This window comes from Calliopsis andreniformis, chromosome 7 (genome assembly GCF_051401765.1).
Source record: "Calliopsis andreniformis isolate RMS-2024a chromosome 7, iyCalAndr_principal, whole genome shotgun sequence".
Lineage (NCBI taxonomy): Eukaryota > Metazoa > Arthropoda > Insecta > Hymenoptera > Andrenidae > Calliopsis > Calliopsis andreniformis.
Genome location: NC_135068.1, coordinates 8,463,547 through 8,487,622, shown reverse-complemented (window position 1 = coordinate 8,487,622; position 24,076 = coordinate 8,463,547). Strand labels below are relative to the sequence as shown.

At 43.9% G+C, this 24,076-nt stretch overlaps 1 protein-coding gene and 1 long non-coding RNA gene across 2 annotated transcripts in view; both read right to left on the bottom strand.

Moving 5' to 3' along the window:
- The window catches only part of LOC143181467 (neural cell adhesion molecule 2), a 71,138-nt gene extending 53,308 nt beyond the window's left edge, over nt 1–17,830 (bottom strand). The window contains exon 1 of the mRNA XM_076381858.1: nt 17,636–17,830. The gene's annotated coding sequence lies outside the window, so the exon portion shown is untranslated. The remainder of the gene's footprint in view (nt 1–17,635) is intronic.
- Nucleotides 17,807–18,684, bottom strand: LOC143181811 (uncharacterized). The gene is made up of 2 exons (XR_013002345.1): nt 18,400–18,684; nt 17,807–17,863 (listed from the first exon to the last, which is right to left on the bottom strand). It is a non-coding gene; the product is annotated as an uncharacterized LOC143181811 (long non-coding RNA).
- Nucleotides 18,685–24,076: the final 5,392 nt, after the last annotated feature.

The following is a 24,076-nucleotide window of genomic DNA, read 5'->3' as shown; positions in this document are numbered from 1 at the left end:
TAGATTATCGCGAAAAATGGCCAGCGGGGATGCACTGGGTAGCGGGATAGAGTTGTATTTTATGGTTTGTTTGCGAGACAGTTTGAAATGGAACCCCAGACGTAGCAGCGATATGAATTATTAATCCCTGTCTGAACATATATTGACTTATTCTACTTGCTCCACTGGACGCCTCATGGAATCTGACAAAATAATCTTTCTGCAAGCTTCTGGGCACTAGTTTGCCAGTGCTCGTGGTGTATTTACTAAAACCAGTAGCCACGAAAACCATTAAAAATAGAGGAAGCTTTCATACGAGCCACACATACGAAAAAGTACCGACCTTATCATAGATTTTTCTCAGACTTTTCAACAGACGAACATCAATTGATACAATCTTAGAGGAAAGAAAATATAAAGAGAACATTTACTTCTTTCTATCTCTTTCTTCAAAGGATAATTTGTGCAAGAGTATTTTGCTAACTTAATTGGAATTAGGATTAAATTTGTACAGTCTGCTATGTGCATGTATAAATATTGATTCGATGAGTGCAGAAAATTTAACCTGCCAGTTTATTTATTCATTGAAGCAAGGCTGAAATTTTGATCAAACTGCCATAAATTGTCCTCAGAAAGAATTGCAAGTGTCCCTCTAAAAATACAATTCTTTCTTTCCTCTAAAGATACAATTTATTTATTTATTTACAAGAAATAACCCTTAAGTATACAAAAGCTCTGACAATAAATAATTAAACGCAATAGACATTAATTATTACGTATCGTCACAAGATAGCGATTGAATAAACGATCCTCTACATTAATAAAAAAACCCTCACAAGTCACAATTCCCAGAATTCCTAAAAAGTTCGAGTTCCAGCACCCTCTGTCCCATCCCCTATCTCCACCCTTTGAACCCTCTTCCCAGCCGCTGCAGGAATATCATTCACGCCATAATCTCGACACGGATCACGACGTGAAAAGTTTCACGATGGCTCGTTCGAGTTCTGAAAAAATTCCCCGAGGGTTCGCAGGACTCGGAAACGAGGCAGGATGGCCAGGTCTGATCGCGGCCAATTACCTCTGAAAACGCCGCGTCGAAGGAACGCCTCGGTGTTCCGCCCTGCGGCTCGTCGTCGCGGCGAGTTACGACGCTTGCCTGGCGGAAAGCCCCTTTTCCGCGCTGACAATAGGTCGCCGAGATCGAAGGTTCGTTTCTTCCTTTCCTCAAACAGGGGCGGCGTTAAGAAGGGGACATTAGTAACAGTTATTGTTGGGGACCTGGAGAGAAAAGTTTTAATCGCATTGTCGGGGGAAACACCGCGGGCAAAGGCATGGAAATCAAGCGGCGAGGAGGAAGGAATTCCAAGACTGTCGTTTATTGTACTTCACGGCGACGCGGGCCGTGAAATCGAGGAAAGGAACGACCCCAGCCACTTTTTCGGTCGCGCCCGCTCGCCACCCCGAGCGGAAAATTACCGCGTGATATTGAATTTACGTTCGCGCCTCTGGGAGCGGGAATCGGGCTGGGATTAATTTCCAAACGTCACGCGGCTGAGATTCTGCAGTAAATATCGCGACAGCGTGGCTGCAGGCGGGATAGCTGGGACAGAAGACGTTTAACTTTCGGTGACGTTGGTGTGTGAAGGCTCTGATATTCTGAAGGTAGCTTTAAATTGAATTGAAATAATGGCGAATTAATTGTGATCGATGTTGTGATGAGGAGAGTTGACTGATGTCTTATAAAAAATCATTACCTACGCTTGATCTGTGTTTGACTGGGTGTAACACGTATTTGCCCTGGTGTGGCTTATGCTGAACTCGTTCAACCCTTGTCTGAACCATGCTTAAATTATGTCTGATGTATATTTGACCCAAGTCTGATCTGTCTTTCACTCGAATGTGATCCATATTTGCCCTGGTGTGACCTGTACGCAGTTATTTAAACCTTGTCTGACCCATATTTGTCCTTCTGACCTGTACTTGACTCATGGTTCACCTGCTATTGGTGACCTGCTCGTATGTGACCTGTACCTGATCCACATCTGCCCCTGGTGTGGCTTATATTTAATCCATATAACCTCTCTCTGACCCATATTTGATCCATGCCTGACTCATATCTCACTCAAACATAGACCAACCCTAACTCTAGATTAACCTTCTTCCTCAACCTTTCCCTAAATCTCGTTTACTGCTCCACGAACGATAAAAGAGGTCATATTTGCACCTCACCCAGAATCCAGCTGCACCCCAGAAAAATCTAGTCCCCCCGCCACCCTCTTGGCACCCTCTATTACAACTCGGTTAAACCACCGAGTCCCGCAGAAATAATTAAACTCAGCCTAATTGGATGTCTAATTATTTATCTCGTTGACTGCAGCTTGCCATTGCGTCCGAGTATCGACGACTCGAGGGTTAAAACGGGTCGAGTAAAGTTGCATTGGGACGAAAATAAGAACATCGAGGGTGAATCTTGCGCATTCGGGCCGCATAGCAGCTGTAATTGCTAGCGGGCAACGACAAAGAGAATCCATTCTGTCGTCGATCGATGCTGAAGCAGAGCGACACGCGGGAATCGTTCGCCAAGCACGAGCCGCGCGAAGGAGCAGAAAAGGCAACAGAAACGCCGTGAATTCGAAGAAAGGGGCGGGGGAGCGTGAAGAGCGACGACGGTGGGTGAAACAAATAACGATTATTCGGGAGAAGCACGCCGTAAATTAGCCCAGGAATTCTGTCGCTGGCAGCGTTGCGGTGCGTCGCGTCCCCCTTATTATGATTAAGTAAAATTGCGCTGTGAAATTATTGCAGCGGGACGAGTCTTCACGCACGACCAGAGCAGGGTGATTCCAATTCGCGTGGGGGTGAATATTCCCGACGAAATGATAGAGAAGACTCTGTCCAACCGTTCTGTCATAAAAATTTGAGCAATTTCTAAATTGAGCTAACCTCCTCTGCGCACTTTCCTCGGTAATTAAAATTTCTCGTCGCAATCCGCGGATAATGCGGAAACAAAGCGGACTCGTCAGTCAGGGATTTTTATAACGCCACGGTGTAATTTAAAATATGACTCCCACTACTCTCCGAGTATTATTATTTCTATGAACAGTTCTATAAAAATGCCGCGGAGCATCAGCTCGAGCGTATTTTCGAGGCACAAAGCTGGCGCCTCTGACGCAAGCCGACGAGAGTTAGCTCCTGCCCTGGTGCATGTGTTGAATAATAAATCACATACTTATGTTTATGCGCATCGCATTCGCGACTGTGAAAATAATTTATTCCTACCGATAATGCACCTGAATTTTAAAAATTTCCTGGCTACGTTTATTATTCAAATTTAGCGACCACCCAGGACGTTGTCTAGCCTGAAATGTTTATCTTTAAACAGGATGTCGACGTTTTAGCCTCCTTCAACGCTTTTAGCGTCTTTCCACGACTCCTTCATCCATTTTGCAGCGCTATTTCTTTCTACCCCTACCCTTTCCTGTAATTTTATTTCTCCACGTACACAGTCAACAGAACACTTAGAATATTGCGAATTGCGGAGAGGGAGATTGTATCATTAACTTTGTAATAATTCAATTAAAATTTGGCCCTTGTCTTGCGTTGGTGCATTAATCAACACTAAAGCAAGCCATCTAAATCTCTCTTCTGTTTTTAATAACATGAAATCTAAGAAACCAAAACACTGATCCTACACAAAAGACTTCTTTTGTGATATTAAAAATAGAAGAAATAATTAGGCAGCCTCTTTCAAATTATACACCCTATATTTACCATCTTTATATCTACAAAATTATTTTAATGAATAATATTACAAGCTATGCTAAGAAAATTGTTATTATGTGTGTCATTCGAGAAAAAATGTAATACACTAGATTGCTCAAAACTAGTTATTTACAGGTTACCATACCAATGTAGAACAGGGTCCATTTATCCTACATATGAATCTTAACTAAAATCGACAGATTGAAATAAAAATATTTTTGTTAAAAAGTGTAGACAGTTCTGAAACAAGGAAAAAGGTTTCCCCACAGAAGTTGGATCGTCTAGAGGGCAAGGGTCTAGGCAAACGAGGGAACGATAAAAATAGCGGTCGGTCACCAGACTGGATTCGCTGCAATTCCCTTGATTGAACTGACGCTGGATCGCTCGAAGGCGGAAGCTCGCCTCGAAATTTTTCCCGGTTGCACGTGCCGGAAACGGGCGTCCTGCCCCTTCCGGCGTCCGCTTCCACCCCTGCAGACTGATTCGCGGAACGATTGCTTTCCTTGCCGCCGTTTTTTCACCCTTTTCCTTGTTTTTTGCCGCTCACTTTGTCCCCTCCTGTTGCGGTTTGCTCCTGACGCGGAACTTTCTCTCCCCAGCGTCGATAATTCCAGCACGAGACGTGACCGTTTTTTTATCAAGCCCTCCCCTTCGAGAGCAACCCTTTCCTCAAGCCCTGGCGCACCCCATTCACATGTCGTCGAAAATTTATTGACATGACGTACCACGTCTGTTCCTTGTTCCCTTCGTCTTGGAATTTCGACGTAGACGGCGAGGAGATTGATGCATTAAGGGGGTTGGACTTGGAGAAGTTGGGCTAGGTCGGGGTTCAATTTGTACCACGTTCGGATAAGGATTTTGTGGAAGCTTGAGGTAGGTTTGGGATTTTCATAGGTTCGAATGAGTACAGAGGTACTTTTACTTCGAGGCTGAGTTAGGTCTGCGCTGATTTGAGAGGGTGGGATGGGTTTGTGAAGTAGGTCTGTTCTAGATCTTGGCGCCCAGCGCAACTAGCCGCTAGGGGAAACTTCAAGGACGCAGTACAGTACCTTACCCCTACCCCTACTCTCAGCGCAACCAAGGTGCCCTCAAGGATGAAAGACTGCCCCCACTCCCAGCGTAATCGAGGAGCCATCGAGAGCAGAATGCAGTGCCCCCACCAAGGCAATCAGGAGGCCTCTAAGAACGCAACACAGTGACCGCAACAGGCAACACTCGCAGCGCAACTGGGAGCCTCCAAGGATGCGATCCAGTGGCCCCACTCCTAGCGCGCCAAGCCTTAGACAGATCAGCGTCCCCACTCTCAGCACAGTCGGTGGACCCATGAGGATGTAACGCAGTGTTCCCCACTCCTGTCGAGCCAGGGGACCCCCCAAGCAGGTAGCACAGTGTCCCCACTCTCAGAGTAATTGACGAACCTCCAAGAACGTAGCACAGTACCCTTACTCTTAAAGCGTTCGGTGGATTCCCAAGGAAACAATACAGTGTCCACAGTCTCAAAACATTAGAGAAACCTTCAAGGACACAATATTGCACCCCCACTTGGAAAGCGCTCAGTGGACTCACAAGGAAACAATACAGTGTCCACTGTTTTAAAGCATCACGGAACCTCCAAAGACACAGTACAGTACCCACTGTCTCAAAGCATCAGGGAAACCTTGAAGGACCCACTATAGTGCCCCCTTCTCTAATACATCAAGGAATTGTCTATGAACGTAAGACAGTGCTTCCCTTTCTCTAGTATGCTGAATCCCCTCTTTTTCCTGAATAGAACACACTGTTCCCTCTCCTCCAGCACAATGAGAATATACTAGTTCGATTTCTCTTACTAGGGAGTCTGAGTGTCTTTAAAAACGGTTCTACCTAAAACCAGGTTACTTTCTTCAATTTAAAAATTTTTTTTTAATTCTATTGTGCAAGGCAAATTCAAAACTATGTTCACATCCTACAAATGCTGTCGATTCACACAATAGTAACATACATTTTTTTAAAATCCACCTAAAGGCAGTAACCTTTGCAAAGCTGCATAGAGCATCCACTGTTTCAGCCCACAACCTTTCAAGTCAATTCTACTAGATCTAGTCACAATATCGTCAGACCAGATCGAATAGCGATCGAGCAGGAAGTCGAGGAGGCGATTAAGTGGCCCCAGTCCGAGAGCTCAGCTTCCCCTTTTTCGAGGAGGATTCCACTATATGCTCGCAGATTTGATATCCATTATCAGGATCTCGAGCGGCTGGTTCACGAGTGTTTACCTTCCTGGATTTCGCTCCCCAGCTCGTTCGTTAATGGCAAGGTAACGATTTTCTGCAGCGCCATTATTCATCGTCGTTAGTACCATAAAGTTCGGCTACGGTCGGTCGGACTAATGGCGGGTTGCGCCCAAGTAACGTGCCTTCCCTAAATCGAGTATTAAATCGTTCTGCTAACGGAGGGCGATAATTTGTCGCCGCTGCCTTGCCAAGGTAGGGGGCAAGTGTTAAGTCCCGCTGGACTTACGATCGGCCCCGCCTGTTTGTCTTTGGCTACTGAAAACTTTACATCGACTGCGAGCTGCCGGCAACCGATAGCCGATCGAACGATTTAGGGGAACATGGATTTGGTTCTAGCTCTAAGTTATTCCCTCGGTGACCCAGCGCTGCTATTCTGAAAACGTTCTCACACTTTTTTCTGAACTTTTCGTACCCTGTACGATATTTTACAAATGCGTATTTCCAGGCAGCAGAGCAGTTTATGGCGCTCTGACAAGAGATAGGAAAATAGGAAAGTGTAATAGGATATATGGAGAAATAAGAAAACAGGAAAAGCGAGGAAGAGGAAATAGAATTTTTCTGAGTGTATGGGTCGCTTACTTCGTAATAACAATTAATTGGTTTCCAGAGCCATTGTTCAATTAAATTTCTGTGTGTGCGAGACTGTCAGGTGAGTACACCGTCTGTAACATAGCGACGTGGAAGGCGGAAGTCCGTGGTCACCAATCGCGGTTACGCCGAAAGGCAGAATCGATAGCAAATATGGACGCAGTATCCCGTTAAAATTTGCTCACCGCGTATTTGTCTTGACGTGGTTGGTTATTATAGGATGATTGAACCATTGGGCAAGTCCGAGTGCAGGTATTTGGACGCGCTCATGGCTAGTCAAACAGAGCCCCGCCATGATGAAATATTTGGTGGGTGGACAGCCTCTCCATTCGAGTCTTTCACTAATGATAATTTCTATTCAAAGTTAATTCTCGACGTTCCTCAGTATGTTGTATAATCAAGAGACGTAGGGATGTAGAATGGGATGCAGAAACATCCAAGCACGAATAATTTGTTATCTTCAGAAAAGTTCCATAAGATTTCTAAAATTCGAGAAAATATGAATTTTCGTTTTTCAGTGTAATAATAGCAGACTAATTAATAAGTGAAACTATATTTTACATTAAAGAACTGATATTTAGTAACATATCTGTAATTTAATTTGAAGGGAAAGGACAGACACATTTGGGGAATGAAATATGTCCCAGGTCTGATCACATACTGGTATATTCTACTTGTTTTCTTAACTCAGGAAAAACAATGAACTAATTTTCTTCTAAATTCCTAATCTTGAATTTTATCATTGCATACGGTTTATTTACTTATCAGGAAATAATGCATCAGTCTATGTTCCCAAAAATGTTTAATTTTAAAAGAAGTTCATCCAAAGAAAAATTGGTACGACTACAGAGGTTCTAGTTCAAAGTTCATTTTCATTAGGAAGGAGCAGTGTCAGGTATTGCCCGACGCAACAAGATTAAATCTTCGCTGAAATCGTTAACGTAACTAACAGCGCGTCTCTATTAAAGACCATCGAGTCATTTCGCCAACTTGTATTTCTGCGGGCGGACACACGCGGAAACATTACGCAACGCTGGCAACAAATGAAAATAGTGTCTCCGCCATTTTCGTCCGCGGTAACGAAGTTTTATATTACGAGCTGGAAGAGGTTGTCACTGGCGTGCTCGTTCGAAATTTATGTCGTCGGCGGTCGCAGGTTGAAAATAAAATAACAGAAAAGCTGTCCCATTTGTGTTGGACATCTCGATACGATATTAAAAATAGACGCTCACAATGAATTTGTTGCTGGGTATATTGAAATAATTGGCTCACGAACGTCAACCCGAATTTCTAAGTCGTGGGCAAGAATTTATTTCAAATACTACCTTAGCTGCGTTTCGTTTTCCTGACCAGGAAACATGAGCAGAATATTGGGAAGCTCGTATTTTCAAATTTTACTTTCAAATTATTTCTAAAATCTCATAATTGAGTATTCATGCATTGAATTATTGGAATATTCCCAGCCTCTGGTACAGACCCAACCCAATATAAACGATCTATTTGTATTCTCGGTGAAAAAGGAAGAACTGGGCTGAAAAAGTCTCGAAGGAGAGCAAAACTGATACAGTCAGATGCAGCGTGCATTGCGAGCGTACACTCCATCGAGCAGTTTTATTTAAGCCGCCACCTCCTGCGACCAGCTAGATCTACCCCTTTTGCACGGGTAACCAGGCACAATGATAAGCTTCGAGTTTCTGATAACGTGGAATAGCGACGGCCTGCGAGCCACTAACGGCCTCACAACTGTCACATAACTGAACGTTTTAGATAGTGGAAACAGGGGATTTCGCTGTACCTTGTCGCTGTGTTTAGAAGTTAATCGCGGTCGGCGGTTTTCGTGGAAAAATGGGAGGAAACGAGCGCATTGATGACGTACCCCGATTAGGGTCGGCGAGTTTATAAAAAGCGATGTTCTCTGAATTCGAATATCCCAGTTTCTAGAGCGCTCTATGAAGGGAGTGACTACGGTGCTTTGAACTAAAAAAAATTGATGGATTAAAGATTTTTGTGTGCTTCATTCTTCGTAGATATTAAAAAAATATTGATACTGATATGATTGTGGTAGAAGTTTATTTTATACAGGGTGTTTTATGACGTTTGGGACCTACTTCGGGAGTAGATTGTGTGTCTAAAAACAATGGGAAAAAAGTCATATAAACACGCGTCCAATTTGTCTTCGTTTATGAGATATGAATTTTATGAACAGAGCAAACTCTCTATTCAGTCTCTGTTTCCATAGACCGCAGTAGTACAAAGCAAGATTTTTAATTGGAACTTTTTTTCTTGATGAAAAACTAACAGGCACAAAATACTCGTTTTTTGATTTTTTGAGTACGCGTTTACACGAAATATTGGAGAAAGTTTCAGTCGATATTAGACTTGGTATATGGCTTATGCATGATGGAGCTTCGTCATATTTTAATGGACTAGCTAGGCGATTTTTAAATCAACATTTTGCAAATAAATGGATTGGCGGTCCTATTGCATGGCCTGTTCGTTCTGCAGATTTTAATTCGTTAGATTTTCATTTATGGGAACACTGAAAATCTATTGTAACCAGATCGATGATGAGACGAGTACAGGCTTGTCTTCAGATGCAAGGTAGATATTTTGAGCATTTTCTATAAAGTTAATTAAAACAGAAAATTCATTATATCTCATGAACGAAGACAAGGAGATACGTTTATATGACATTTTTCATTGCTTTTAAGCATACAATCAACTTTCGAAGTGGGTTCCACGTGTTATGAAGCACCCTGTATATAAAATTTAATGTAGTTTCCCTAATCTGTTACCAAGAAGCCATTTCAGCCAATTTGAAAGCCGTGGTCGCAAGAAGAGCGGATTTAAAATTTCAGAAAAGTAATTATGGCATTAACTTTTAACCTACCATCCCACTGCATAAAGCAGGCCCTCTTCTCTAGCAGAAAAAGTCATGTGCATAATTTGGCTTTAATTTCGCAGCTTTGATGTGTAATTCAAGCCTGTTCCATAATTTAACCTCCCTAGGACTCATAATTCTGTAACTCGCCCAAACTCTGACACAGAATTTTAGCTGACTATTCCTTAAACGATATACTTAAAGAAAGAGGGACAAAGAAAAATCAATTTTTGACTCGTACAGATGGGAATTCCTGCTGAAGACATTCTCGCATTATCTCCAGCTCGATAAATGCTCCTTTGCGTGGCGCTTGTTCAGTCCGCGCAACACGTCCTGTCTCAAGGAAAAAGCTCGACTTTTCCACTCCCGTTGAAATCCCACTGGGCAAGTGGCCCGTGGCCCATTTACCCGCTACAGTCGGCGCCCCTTCGGCTTACGTAACGGCCAGCGGCCCATCTCGCTCCCCCGTTTCGATCGGGGTCGATACAAACGAAACGCGGCGATATCTCGATGGAATCGCGACGACCGACTCAGCTTCGAGCGGCTGGGAAGTCCCGCGTCCTCCCTCGATGGGAATTTCCTGTTACGCGAACGTCGCCTGGAAATCTTCGGAACTCCGCGCCCCCTGTTTCGAGTCGTCGGATTACGGCAGCCGTTATCTCGAAATGAAATCTCCTGGCGTAAGACCGATGTACTTGTTATCGATGCTTCGTTTCGCTATCGAGATCCACCTACGACCTCGCTGCCCATTCAAACGCCGATTCCCGCTACGCAGATGCTATTTATGATGATCGAGGGCGATACTGATCTTCTGGGGCGCCAGGGGCCAGCAGTCTTACGTACGCACGGCGCGTGACCGGCGGTAGCGGAAGTCACCCAGCTGTGGGAGATTCGAGGGGTGATAGAGCACAGAGGATCCACTGGTTTAATGTCCCTTGTCCGGCGTTATTAACGGGTTCGCTTGAGATAAAGTGGGATTTCGATAGAGGAGACTCGGGAGCGTAGGAAAAATAATGTAATATCTGTCAATCGGTTTCAATTTTCTGGGTACGTTTGTTTAAATTGAGTTTGTCTTTTCGTACTGAGATCTTGATGTAGAAAGTAGTATAATATTGAATACAGTCAGACGCAGAATGAGTAGTACACCGTCGAATATAGTCAGGCACAGCGTAAGTAGTATAATGTCAGGTATGGTCAGGCGACGGATAAGTAGTGTAATGTTGAATCTGGTGTAATGGGGATTGAGTAGTATAATACCCAGTATGGCCAGCCGTGGAGTAAGTAGTGTAACGTAGCATGTGGTCAGACATCGATTAAGTAGTGTGACATCGAGTATGATCAAACCTGAAATAAGTAGTGTAAGGTCGAACATGGTCAGACGTGAAATAAGTAGCGTAACGTTGACTATAATCAGACATTGATCAAGTAGTGTAACGTCGAATATGGTCAGACATGAAATAAGTAGCCTAACGTTAAATATGTTCAGACGTCGATCAAGTAGTGTTACGTCGAATATGGTCAGACATCGATCAAGTAGTATTACGTCGAATATGGTCAGACGTGAAATAAGTAGTGTAAGGTCGAACACGGTCAGACGTGAAATAAGTAGTGTAACGTTGACTATAATCAGACATCGATCAAGTAGTGTAACGTCGAATATGGTCAGACATGAAATAAGTAGCCTAACATTGAATATAATCAGACATCGATCAAGTAGTGTAACGTCGAAAATGATCAGACGTCGACTGATCAGTAGAAGACCGAATATAGTCAAATGTCGAGTAAGTAGTACAACACCCAATATGGTCAGGCATCTCTTAAGTAGTCGAACCATGAGGATAATCAGACATATAGAAACATTTGCTATGTTCAGATCTTCAACCGCATTGTTCTATCTATTATTATTCCCACTTCCTGTTCTAAAAAGTCCAAAGGGAAAGCTCGACGCCACTAAACCGCAGAAGCGACAACAGATTTCTCCGTTCGAGGGAATCCGACTCAACTATGGGTTTTCAGAATGAGGAAGACTAGAGCCGCAGTTCCTAACAGTCGCAGCACCCATCATTTTCTCCGCGGGATTCCTTGTCCGTCCAATATCCGCCGGAATATTCCATTTCCCCGGGTTTTGCGCTTCCGCCCTCGATTCAGCCCGACCGTCGTTTAAGTCACCCTCTCGATGGCCACGTATACGGCGGATCGTATCCTGCACGCGGCCTGGATCATCCTCCAAGCTGTCCGCTGCAGTCGCCATTCGGAACAAGCGGACGGCGAAAGAATCGGCGTTGCTGCACGGATCTCAGGATTTGGGTAAATGGACCCAGGCGTGGAACGACCTCGGTTGTAATAGAAAACGAGGTTTATCAGGACGTTCCACTTAACCGTACCCTGCGTTATGCGCGTTCAGCGATAAGTATCATCCTTGTCCCAGGAGAAGTCTCAAGAAACGCGTTAGGGACAATGCATTCCAGGAGACTTCTATTCCTGGCCCATGGAAAACCCTTCAGAATGCATTGCCCCTGACGCGTTTCAGGTGACTTCTCACGGGACTCAAATAGTACCGACGTACTCTATAAACCTTTAACGATTTTGCATGTAATAATGTGGATAGTTCAAGCGAAATTCGTTCAACCCCTTGCCTTCCTGGCTGCTTCGATTATTCTTCAGAAATATGCGTCGAAAGCATGGATGAGTGTATATTTAATGATAAATAGAAAGTATTCGCATGCAAAGCACATCTCGGCAACTTCTACTTTGCCAGTGCACACCCTACTATTCCAGCCCCTCGTTCTACAATTCAAAATAGGGAAGAGCTGTTTTTCCACCGATCAGTAGTGTAAAGGATCTCCATAGAAAATGGACAGGGAAGTCCATGAACGTTATCGGAAGGAAATGGAATATTCCACTCGGTCGGACACGGGATAAACGAGGCAAGAGTACTCCGTGGAAACGATAACGGGGAACGGCTGCCTGGGTGTACGCCGCACGCTAAGTCGACGAGAATGCTCGCTACGCACGACTCTTTCCTTACGATCCCCGTTCAAAAGGGCGAATAGAAAATGCAGGAAAATGTTTCCCTCCCCTAGAATTTTACGTACCTAATAGCTGGAATCCTATTTCCTGGCTCGCGTATGCGCCCAGCCGATCGTGAGCTCGTAATCGCGTGCTTGACCCGGCAAACGGACCGCTAAATCGCTGGTAACCGCATTACCAATACTGCTGGAATTTATTTATTTACTTAGAGGTTAACAGAATTTTTCCGTTTATCTAAGACCTTGCTCTCGGGTATTCTTGGGATGCTTGTTAGCATTTCCTGGGGACATTGTTTTCTTTTTTCTGCTCTTTCTTTTCCTTGGGTGACTCTAGAGTCTTAAAATTTCCAAATTAATCACTATAGTTTTGTTAGTTTTTTAGTAGATAGCGTGAACCATTAACCAGATGTCTCGAGACTGATCCAAATTGCAAGATATTCCTACCCTTACTCGTCAGACACCACGTCATAGCATTCCCCCAAAACAACAAATATTCCTCCAACTCTATTTTTCCCCCGATTGCTTTCCAAGCCATCCTTCCTCCAAACGCGCAGCAACCAAAAAAGCATGCCCCATCCCCATTGCACAATCACCCAGAAAAGCCTCGCAGCTTGATACACTTCCAGAGAGGCAGGGCGAAGCATCTGTTGCCCGTCACGGGACAGCAAGCATTCCTTCACTTTTTCGCGACGGTCCATCGAGCGTGGCCCATGGAAAATGCCCGTCGTAGCGGGCAAAACACTGTCACCCTCTGACGGGGGATAGACGAGGGGTGCGTGGAAGTCAGTCTGGGTGAGTAGCTGAATACCACCGAGGCAGAGGGCGAGGGGTGGCCGAGAGGGGATGATTCGGACCGCAGATGTCGGGATGCCGAGGGTGGCACAGAGACCGAGGGTGGCCACGGCTTTTTACGAGTTTCCAGCGCGGAACTTGCATTACTTCTCGAGCGTGAAGGGCTGCGGGAAGCCCGACAGAGGGAGTGCGAAATAGAGAGGAAGCTACACCTCCTCGCGTCGCTTTTTATTCAAATTCTCCACGGGCGAAATATCCACTTCCTTCGAGGCTGTCCCTGCCCGTTCTTCCGTCGTTCTTTCGCGCTCTGGCCGGATGATTCGGGGAATAGAGCGCCGTTCAGGGGGAGGCGGATGGTCGTGTCACGCCCTATTTTCGCCTTTTCGCTGCCGCCAACACTGCTTCTCCGTACTTCTTTTAGGATCCTCCTTTGACCCCGTGCTTTTGTCCCCCAGAGACTGTGCAGTTTCACTAACAGGAATTTCCTGTATGTCAACATTTCATGGATTATTAATTAAACGCAGTTCTCAACGCTTTGGGCTTGTTTATTAAATCGCGAGTGCGCCTCGTGATGGAGCTTCTTTACTGGCGTACTTGCGAGGAAGGGTTGCGAATAGTTTGGCGATTTTTTGTTTCAAGTAACTCGGGTTGGAAGGGTGAAATTACTCCAAGGTGCGCCATCTATAATTTCCCAGTTTCAAGTTTCAAAATCCAAGAAACTTCCCCATTTACCATTTACCAACTTTGAATCTCTATTCGTTCCTCATCTATTTAACAAAATGTGTTCCCATTCCATAACTTTGAAGAGTAGTTTGGCTCCATGAACTGGAGTTATAGTAGCTGAAAGAAGTTGTGTTTTTATCATTTTTAGCTAATCTACAAACCTACAAAGTTTTATTCAATTCAGAGCACAGATAGTTCGCAAGATTCTCGTGACCGTAGTTTGTTTTGAGAATCTTTCGCGTAGTACACCTACAGCAAAGAAATCGGCGAAGGAAAATCGGGCGCATTTCTTCCTTTTCAGGCATTCGTTATCGGGCTGACCGAGTTACTGTGCTCATCGATCGTGAAAAGCTGGATGAGAGGATGATTAAAAGGACTGAAGATCGTCGAGGTAGCGGACAGATTGCGCGATAAAATAATCGTGCAGAAGGCATCCGTTCAAGGCGGACGCTATCTCGACCGATATCTCATTCTTCGAGGGTCGATCGGGCGTCGTTAGTTGCAGTGTATTCGGGATCCCTCTTTCGCGTAATGGAGAACCATTTATCTCGCGATACATCGCGACTGTAGCTGGCCATTCGAACGTAATCGATGCCATCCACCATTATCAAGCGTTGCAGCTTTAAATCACCATGTAAAACATTAATCCTCTTAACTTCTAACTAGTCCGAAGCGAGTTTGGGGATGTTGTTCCAGCATTTGTAAACGTAGACATCGATTTGAAGGCTCGCGTATGAAACTGTCGGATTTTGAGCATTTGCAGGCTATTTCCGGTTAGTTCACATTTTGTGTGATATATTTCAAGAACATTTTCTATTGGTTATTTTATCGTCTACCTCTACTCAGCATTTTGTAAATTAAACAGCACCTTGGAAGATAAATTAGTATCTCTTAAAGTATTAGTAACACCTACAGAGTAAATAGAGTAATAAATATAATGTATAAAGTGATAATTTCCGAGCAGATAATCTTTTAATAACATTCATGCGTATCTAAAATATTATACTAGCTTCGAAAATTATTGAAACGATCCATAAACAGATATTTGAGAAGCTTCAGATACTACAGTGACGAAGACAGTCGATACTGACAAACCGAACCTATCGAAACTTTTCTCAGGATTGCAGCGGTATCTGCTAACCAGCTCCGATAAAAAGCAACGTTGACAAGGATCCCACGGATCCCGTAGATTGCAGCTGGTTTTGTTTTCCCTCTCCTTGGCCTGAGACCCTGTTTTTCCGCTCGCGATTCAACACGGGGGATGAAAATAACGAACGCTTCACGTGGAGCGATTAGAGGAGGATCGGCCTCTTTTTTCGTTCAGCAAACAAAGCCCCGCGGCTGAACGCGGACGTCGAGCTGGCTGCTCGGTTTTTTGCCTCGAAGACGGTCGATTCCTCCAGGGAGAATAACTCTATGAGACGGTGAATAACTGCTGTTCTATCTCTTATTCTGTTCAAACTATTTTCACACGTCCCTTTCTATATTCTACGCGATAAAAATCGAGGGAAGAATTTTACTCTGGAAACTTTCGTGACCCTTCTCCATAAAATTCGATACTCACATAATGTTCTTCGAGTGTCAACAATTTATTGTCGTCGTAATTGTCTGACACTACACTTTGATTAGCTAATGATACTCTTTCAAACAAAAATATCTCCTTTCTAGTTCGCGCTTAATTCTCTTATACTATGTCTGATCATTTTTAAGTTCACACTGCTTAATTCATGCCTGACTATATTCAACATTATACTACTTATTCAATGTTTCACTATATACGAGGCTATAGTACTTCATTAATGTCTGATCATATACGGGGTATACTACTTAATATCTGATCATATTCTAGGTTATACTACTTGCGCAATATCTGACCATATTTGAGACTTTACCACTTACTCAATGTCTGACCATACTTGAAGTTATACTACTTACTGTATGTCTGACAACGTGTTGCGTTATATTATTTATTTGACGTCTCGCTTTATTCGTGGTTTTGCTAATTACTCCACGTTTGATTATACTCAGAGTAATACTACTTACTAAACGTCTAATTAAATCCAATATCATACTAATACACTTCTCTAAATAGTCCTCTGTTATACATAGTGTTCATATTCCCCTTTGTTTCGTCGGTTCAGTAGTTCTCAAATAAGCATGGCAACTCATCAGTGAGGTCCTCAACTTATCGTTTAGAGGAGACAGAGTTGCATCGCGGCGAATCTTTGTTGCCATTCAAGCTACTTTGTCGCGTTTCGAGCAGCAGTCGAAAGACAAATCGTCGCACGGGGATTAAAGGGGAACTCGGGCCAGCTCGATTTTTCATGTTATCCCATTACGTGCGCTTCTATTAAGAACTTGTCGCCCCGTAGAATCTTGAACGCATCGTCGGGACTCGCCACAGTTTGGTATTACTTCCGCCGTCCTTAGATTAATGACGCAAAGATGGTCGCGAAGCTGCAACGATGAGGACTCGCCAACCCCATGCACCGGGAGCTTATAGAATAGAAATCCGGTCACGTAGAGGACATCCGGCTAACATTATTAAATTGTACCACGTTTCTGCGGCAGGAAATAATGTGTCCCGTCGTCTCTGCGCGAGATGGGTTTGAACGATACTGTCTCATTCTGGAATTCTAAAAAAATTTCTCCTGAAATTAAGTACCGAGTTAACTCTCGACCAATCCAAAATTATTTAACAGTTTCAGCAATTTTGCAATAATTTATCATCTGAAATATTATTAACAGATATTCATTGAATTTAAAAATCGGGATACCACGGTAAGTAGAAATTTATTTAAGTTCAGAAAATGTAGAAGCTTCCATAGAAGTGGCGAAAAGATTTAGATTCAATATTCGTCAAGTTTGAGTGATAGTAAACTTTTATTGTGGTGCAGATGGTAAATGGAGTATGGCATATTGGTTCGGCTGCATTTGTGGTTATCGATTTCAATTCGTTTAGAACACTGTTCCTTGTTTAACGTTACAGATTAGAAATAATTAACCAGGTAAGTTAGGTGTATTAGGTATTCGGGTACACCTCGCGCGAGGGGCTGGCGCAAACGTTTTCGTTCATTATGTCTAGAACGTGGTTATAGTATCGGAGTTGTCTCGTGTGTCTCTACCTCGTTGTAATTTGTGGCGCAAAGTTTGCTCTCGTGTAATTGCAGCCCCTTAATGCTCGAACGAGGCAACTGGCGGTATAATCGCGGCGATTGGGTAACTGAAGCGCACGGAAAGGCCACTTCGGAGCTAATTAATAATCAATTAACTGTATCACCGATTGCTTCGCTCTGGTAATCCTGATTCTTCGGTGGAACATAAAAATTGAAAGTTCTCGTAAAAATTTAAGCCCTCGGAAAATTCGTACTAAAAGTCGAGAAAAGTAAAATCGAAAACTATTTTATAGAGCGATTAAAGTTTCGATTGAAGTTAAAATTTATTTCCAAATTTGAACTACTTTCTCAAGCACGCTTGCACAAGTTGAAATTCACCTACTTCCCTTCTGTTCGAAGAGACATGGTTTGAATTGCCAAACTGTTAGCGGTTCTCTTTAGGAATCCTCGGCAGCCAATAGACTTCGATCAGACTATAATACAATTTCTTACCGTTCATCGTTCGACGAAATCGTGACTCGTGCCTCGAGTAGACGTCGTTCCTCGCACTCTTCCATTTTCCTTGTGTCCTCGCGTATCACAGCCTGTCCCACTTCACTGTCTCTGTTACTCACTGTGTGAAATGCAATCGTGTCGAAGACCAGCGACGCGAGAAAATATTGTCGCCAAGAATGAGCTAGTTAATCGAACATATTAGCAGTCCAGGTCGAAAAATCTACCCTGGTAGGAGCAAATAGAGAAATTAATATCTCATCGTGTACATTCAGGAGACGTTCCAGAAATTGTACTGCCGAAACTCGTCTCGAATTTCATCAGGGAACATATTTAGAAGTAGACCAACTATTGTGAGATAATTTTGGTCAGATGAATTTCGCATCAGATCCTATGCGGGTTTAGTCGTGCAGAGTTCTACAGTCGAGACAATTAGACCGTAATTACGAGGATAAATTTGTTCAACATGACTCTTGTGTTCGCAGGTGGTGGGGGGCTGTTGTCGCCACCGTATCTGGTCGACATTTGCAGATATCAAATTTAATTTCATTTTGAATATTGTCTGAGAGAACTGATATATATTTTTACGAGCTGAATTTTTCGAATTCTTATCGTGCATTAGAAATGGGAGAAAAATAGACAGTGTCACTATCTCATGATGCACTTGGTCGCATACATTCTCTAACGCGATGACTGGTCGATGGATCGGAAGGGGCAAATGGATCGTGAATGCAATAAAATTGCATTGGAAATGAAATTCTTACCACGGGCACTGTTCCCAATCGAGTTTCAAATGGGAACAAAAATTCGTGTGAGGGTGTATACGTGAAATGGCATGCATAGACGGCGAGACGCAGCGATGGCACGAACAGCTATGTCCTGTACATAATTCTCCGCGGAAGAGAAACATGAGGCACAAATGGGGTGTTCCTGTCGCTCCAGGAAATGATTTATACGTTAAAATCGCTCCAAGTCGGAACGAAGTACAGCAAGCCCAAAAGAGGAGGAGCTTCTACGTGTAAAAATGAATAATAAATGCACTGTTTGGAAACGAGTAAGATTTGTCGCGCGCGCGTTAAATGGAGTACGACTGGTATGGCGTGACTGACCATAGCTCTTTATTTTATTTTTTCTCCATTTGTTCTTTACTACTTGCACCACCGCAGGCCACAGATCCTAACAGGAGATATATTTCAAATTCAATACCATGCTTCGACGAAAAGAAAAAACTATGAAACGACGCTGAAAGTTTTTCACTTAAAAGTGAAAATGAGAACTACTTTACTACCATTGAGAACCTTCTTGTTACGAACAAACTTAATTATTTTTCTATCCAAAATCAGTTTCAATGGAGAACCACTCTACATGAATTCTGCGCAAAGTGGAAGCTTCCCGCGCTGAAACTTCCAGCATTAAATTTCAACCGCTACAAATTTCTGCCTTCTGCGCAAACACCATAGCCATATCTAGGAGCAACACGTTACTCCCAACAAACAACACGCGCGACCGCCCAGAACGTACTGCTCGGAGCCAGTTACTCAGCTGCAGCGTGTTGTCCCAAGAAGTGCAACATGAAGGCAAACAAATTCGCCTGCGATAGGGCCAGTTGATGCACAAACTGCTCCAAGCGTATCGAATAACAGAAGCATAGTGGGGTCCTCGAGGATTAGCTTTGCATAGGCGGTAAAGCTCAAGGGGGTCTCCCGCGTGAAAGGGTTTTTCCCTCCTGCAGTGTCGTACCGAGCCGAGAACTTCACCTCGGCAACCCCTAGCGTTCAGGTGTCCCAAAGCAACCCTCTGAATACTCCAATCGCCCAGGTGCTCTCATGCTTGGCTTCTCTAGTGATTTCACTGCGCGTTGTCCACCTTCCAACCGTGTGTCGGCGTTTTTGGCGCGTAGGTGGACGCGTCGCGTGGCGAAGACGCGAGGCCGCGCGCTTCAAGCCCGGTCGACGACTGGCGAGCGTTCCTGGGCTCGACGCCTGCGCCCGCTCGCAACCTCCTCGTCTCGCTACGGCCCTGACGCGCGCAACGCGACTCCACGATGCATGTGGATCACTGTTACAGTATATCTCTGCACGAGGATTCACTTGCGTGGAAAGATAAATCAGTAGAAAAAGCCTGATCTTCCCCTGGCTGGGCTTCTTTTGTGCGGTGCTCAGTAACCCTCTTAGGTCTGAGTAGACTGAGCTTCAGTCAGATTTCGACGAGACTCCTCCTTCCTGAGAGGCCCGAGGTGAGATAAGAAATATGTGGAGGCTTTTAACTGTGATAGTGTTCTCATCAAGGGACTTTTGTATATCTCTTGGTATAATGTTAGAATGTAATTGTATGTGTTGATTGTAAACGAAGGATGTACATGCATTGTTGTAGCTTTTCTTGAAGTTAGAGCCACTTGGACTATCAAGGAAACACGTAAGTCCCATGATGCATTGGAAGAAACCACTAGAACACATGTCCTAATCTTGCAACATTGTCCCACTGAATCCCATGGATATTGTATTACACAGTTATCATTATAATTAGATCTACCTAGAATAAGAGCTTGCATTGCAGAAAGAAGATCGTAATCCAAGGATCAAACCTTCCAACAGTTGGGGTTTCTAGAGTTCTGAATCTGATAAAGTTTATCGCAGTAATAGCTATTAGTTTCTATGTCAGTGATTTTTGCCTTGCCCCCAGGGCTTGAGGATTGCATTCAGGGGCATTTCCCCCAGCAGTATGTTCCTCAAGACGGGAACTGACGATCCCGAGATTCCAAGTTGGATCTCAAGTGATGAAACCATTGAGAATCAATTGGAAGCGTTTCTATAGCTGCAACAGCCATGCTTAGACTTAATAGGAGTATGAGCCTTCAGGGTGCTTGAGATATCTACCGGCTCTTAGGGTTTCAGAGGCCTGTGTTTTCCTTTAGAAGATAGAGGTAGTATTAAGACGGATGTACCTCATCATTGTTCTGCGCAAGAACGTTCAAATACTAAAATTTATCTCTAGTCTCTCCGAAGACTCTTCAACGACGAACATGAAGCTGCCCCGTAGCCAACATACAGAGTAATCTAAAAAGCAATTTTCCGAGCTGTACTTTAATACCTGAAATTATTACAAAAGTAAGGATAATAATGTTCGAGGCTCCGCTAACCACAGTACAGTACTTGCTAAAAGCTTCCTGTTATATCGAATACATCTTGCAATTACTGAAAACGGTCCTGCTTTTCTACACTGCCACCCACATCGTCAACGCCAAAATATTGTATCAGCAGATGAACCGTTTTCAGAGATTTGTTATTATCCCTTCTGAGCACTATGAGCCATGAGTCAATTTCAATTGAACACTGTACCAGTTTTCAGAGTATTTGCATCCATTCGCCCAAATATTCATTAAAGGCAGAAGGCAACGGATGACAAAATCTGAAAGTCAGAATGCAAGGGTTTGAGAAACGGCTATAGCTCGTCGAGGTTTCAGGCGCAGGGTGCGAGGAAGGGTGAAAAGGGCGCGAAGAATGTTCGCCCTGGCCTCCTCGACGTTAGCCTTCGTGGGATACGCGCGTCTGTAACAGATTGGCAATGGAAATGGCGGGTCAGCATTTTCCTGGCAGGTGCAGAGCATGAAAAGGAGAAAGAAGTCACTGAATTAAAGAGCTCTCCCCCTGGTTCGGTTGTAATAAGAGTCAGCATCTTTTTCTGGGCAATATTTCACGTCATTACACACCATTTCCCCACAATTAAGATTCGAAAATTTTCGACGGCCACGGTTTATCGAGAGCACGAGGAATTTCCCTTCCTTTCACCCTCTGAACCCTCTGAACCCTCACCAATCCCCTTTCTCTGTCACGATTCCGTTTTCTGCCTCACTTATCATTCTCCCAAGTTCCTTGGGGATGATGTTTTCAACAACTGGACGAATTTTACGCCTCCCCTTTTTAAAGCCACCAGAGTTACTTCAAATACCAGTTAACTTGTTAACCGAGTCATTACGTGACTAGAACTGGGCCATCATCGAACTGAATTTGCATATAAAACTGCCATAGTTCTGCAAACTATCTGTTTAATTTCATTCGACATCAGGAAGTTTTAGACACCAAATTCTCTTCTTTACGTCAGTTAATGGGTTAAAAACGCCACAGAAATTTTCCTGGAAGTTCTGTTAAACGTTCTGAAATAACAGCCATCGTCGGTAAAGTTTTACAATTTTTCACGAAAAGCAAAGTTTCAAAGTGGTAGAACTTCCAATTAATTTGTGCGCAAGAGGAACACTCTGAGAAGTACGTTCCACAGTCGCCCTCGAGCCTCTCTCAAAGGGGAAATTTTTTCAATTCGACGCCGCCCTGTTCTCGCGAGCAGGAAGAGTTGAAAATTTGGAATTCCCTCAAAGACACCGTGCTGGCTTCTCGGCGGACGCGACGCCGAGGGAAACTTTCGGAACTCGTCGCATACATTTGCAGGCAGCGTGCGCATTATCGGAAGTGCATCTCGCTGATCGTCCCCGGGAATGTAACTCGCGTTTTTCAATCGTTGCCTCGATCATGGGATGGCCCGAGACCCGGAGGAAAATCGTACGCTCTCTAAACTCCCTCTGAGAATCGGTCGAGGGGTAAGTTGCGTCGCTCGCTTTACTACTTTTCTGTAAAATCTTCGACATCTGTGTGCAGTCGTTTCGTCGTCCCTCTTTTCTACCCGTAGCGATATATTGTCCTGAATCAAATACATCTGAAGCGAGGGGTAACTTGCCCCAGAATGTACAGGCTAGCTTACCGGAGAAATGATTCCTTCGATTCGATTTTCGGAGCTGAAGTAATGACATGGAAACTTGGATGTAGGTATAGGGAAGTATTAATGAGAGAAGTAACGTGGTTAAAAGAGAGGTCTTAGAAGCAGATGATTTCCTTTTTCGCGTTCATGGAGTGTAAGAATATATCTGAACGATTTATATTTATTGTAGGGCGCTATCAAAGTGGTCTAACCCAGATCTAACCCAGACCATAAGCTATGCTTAACCTAGACCTAACCCAGACCATAAGCTACGCTTAACCTAGACTTAACCCAGACCCTAAGCTATGTCTAATTCAAACTCTAAGCTCTGTGCCTAACCCAGGCACTAACCCATCCACAACACAAACCCTAATACGTACCCTAACCCATGCCTAACCCAAAACCTCGCCCTAGCGTAACCAAGAATTAACCCAGATCTGGATCTTAACATAGATATAGACTTAACATAGGTATACCTTGGTCTGACCTTGACATGACCTAATCTAATTCAAACCTGACACAAGTTATCCCCCATACACCCTGTCATGCCATCGATACTCTTCGTGATGACGAATAGTAAACGACTCCTCGGCGCATTTCATGCCCAGCGCTCATCCTTCAGTCTGGTAAGCAACGATACGGCGGGTCTCCCATCGACTGGCCAATTACGAAGTAACAGTCGTGCCAGTCGGCAGTTTTACCGTCATTTATAAATCATCGAGGCCTGACAACGCCAATCCCCTCGTCCCGATCGAGCTCGCGCCTCTCTAATCGGATCTAAGGGAACTGCTTCCGGCTATGGGGTCGTAAGGGGTAATCGGCATTGATCGACGCGAGGATCGGTAGCATTAGGTTGTAGCGGCGCCCTGGCGCGAGGGGCATTCCTCGTAATTCGATTAAATCTCCTTGAAACCGTTTACCAGACCGCTTAACGAGAGAAGACCGGACGCTGCGACGGAAAATCGCGTTATTGTAACCGCTGGCTCGAGATAATTCGTCCCTCTGGAATTTACTCATCGTACGTTCCCAACGCTATTGATTATTGTTCCCGCGGTAAGGATTCTTGACAGGTAATTGGACGGGGGGATCAATTTGCGCGATTCTCTTAAGAAAATTTTTTTTACTGAAATCCTTTCACGAATTAAGGGAAGCAAGGATTTCCTCGTTGAAGAAAGAAGCTTAAGTAACTGTAAGTAATTACATTCATTTTACCTAATTGTATTGGACTGAAGAACATTGTAATTACTGCTGATGGTATTAACGTTGAATGAAAGGAAGCTTTGGTATTCTCTTGAATCTTACTGAAAATAGATTTCATTATATTATGAATCGAAAGAGTCACTATTCGAGAGAACCGCTTATCTTCCACGTCTAATCAGGTCTGGACAATCCCACCCCAGACCAGGACAGACGTAATCTAGATGTAGACAGGCCTAGCCTAAGCCTCACCAAGCCTAACCCAGACCTAGTTACATCCTAAACTGAATAGAGTTTGATTTAACATAGGTAAACGTCATCTTGCACAGGCTGACACATTTTTGCTTCTTGTATAAGATGCAAATAAGGCTTCTCTTACTACCTTATTCAATGCCACAATATATTTGGAATTATTCGGTGAAATTATTCAGCGGAATTCAAGCTTCCTCTGAATGCGATTGGTGAAGGTGAACGTAATCGAACGGGAAACACTGT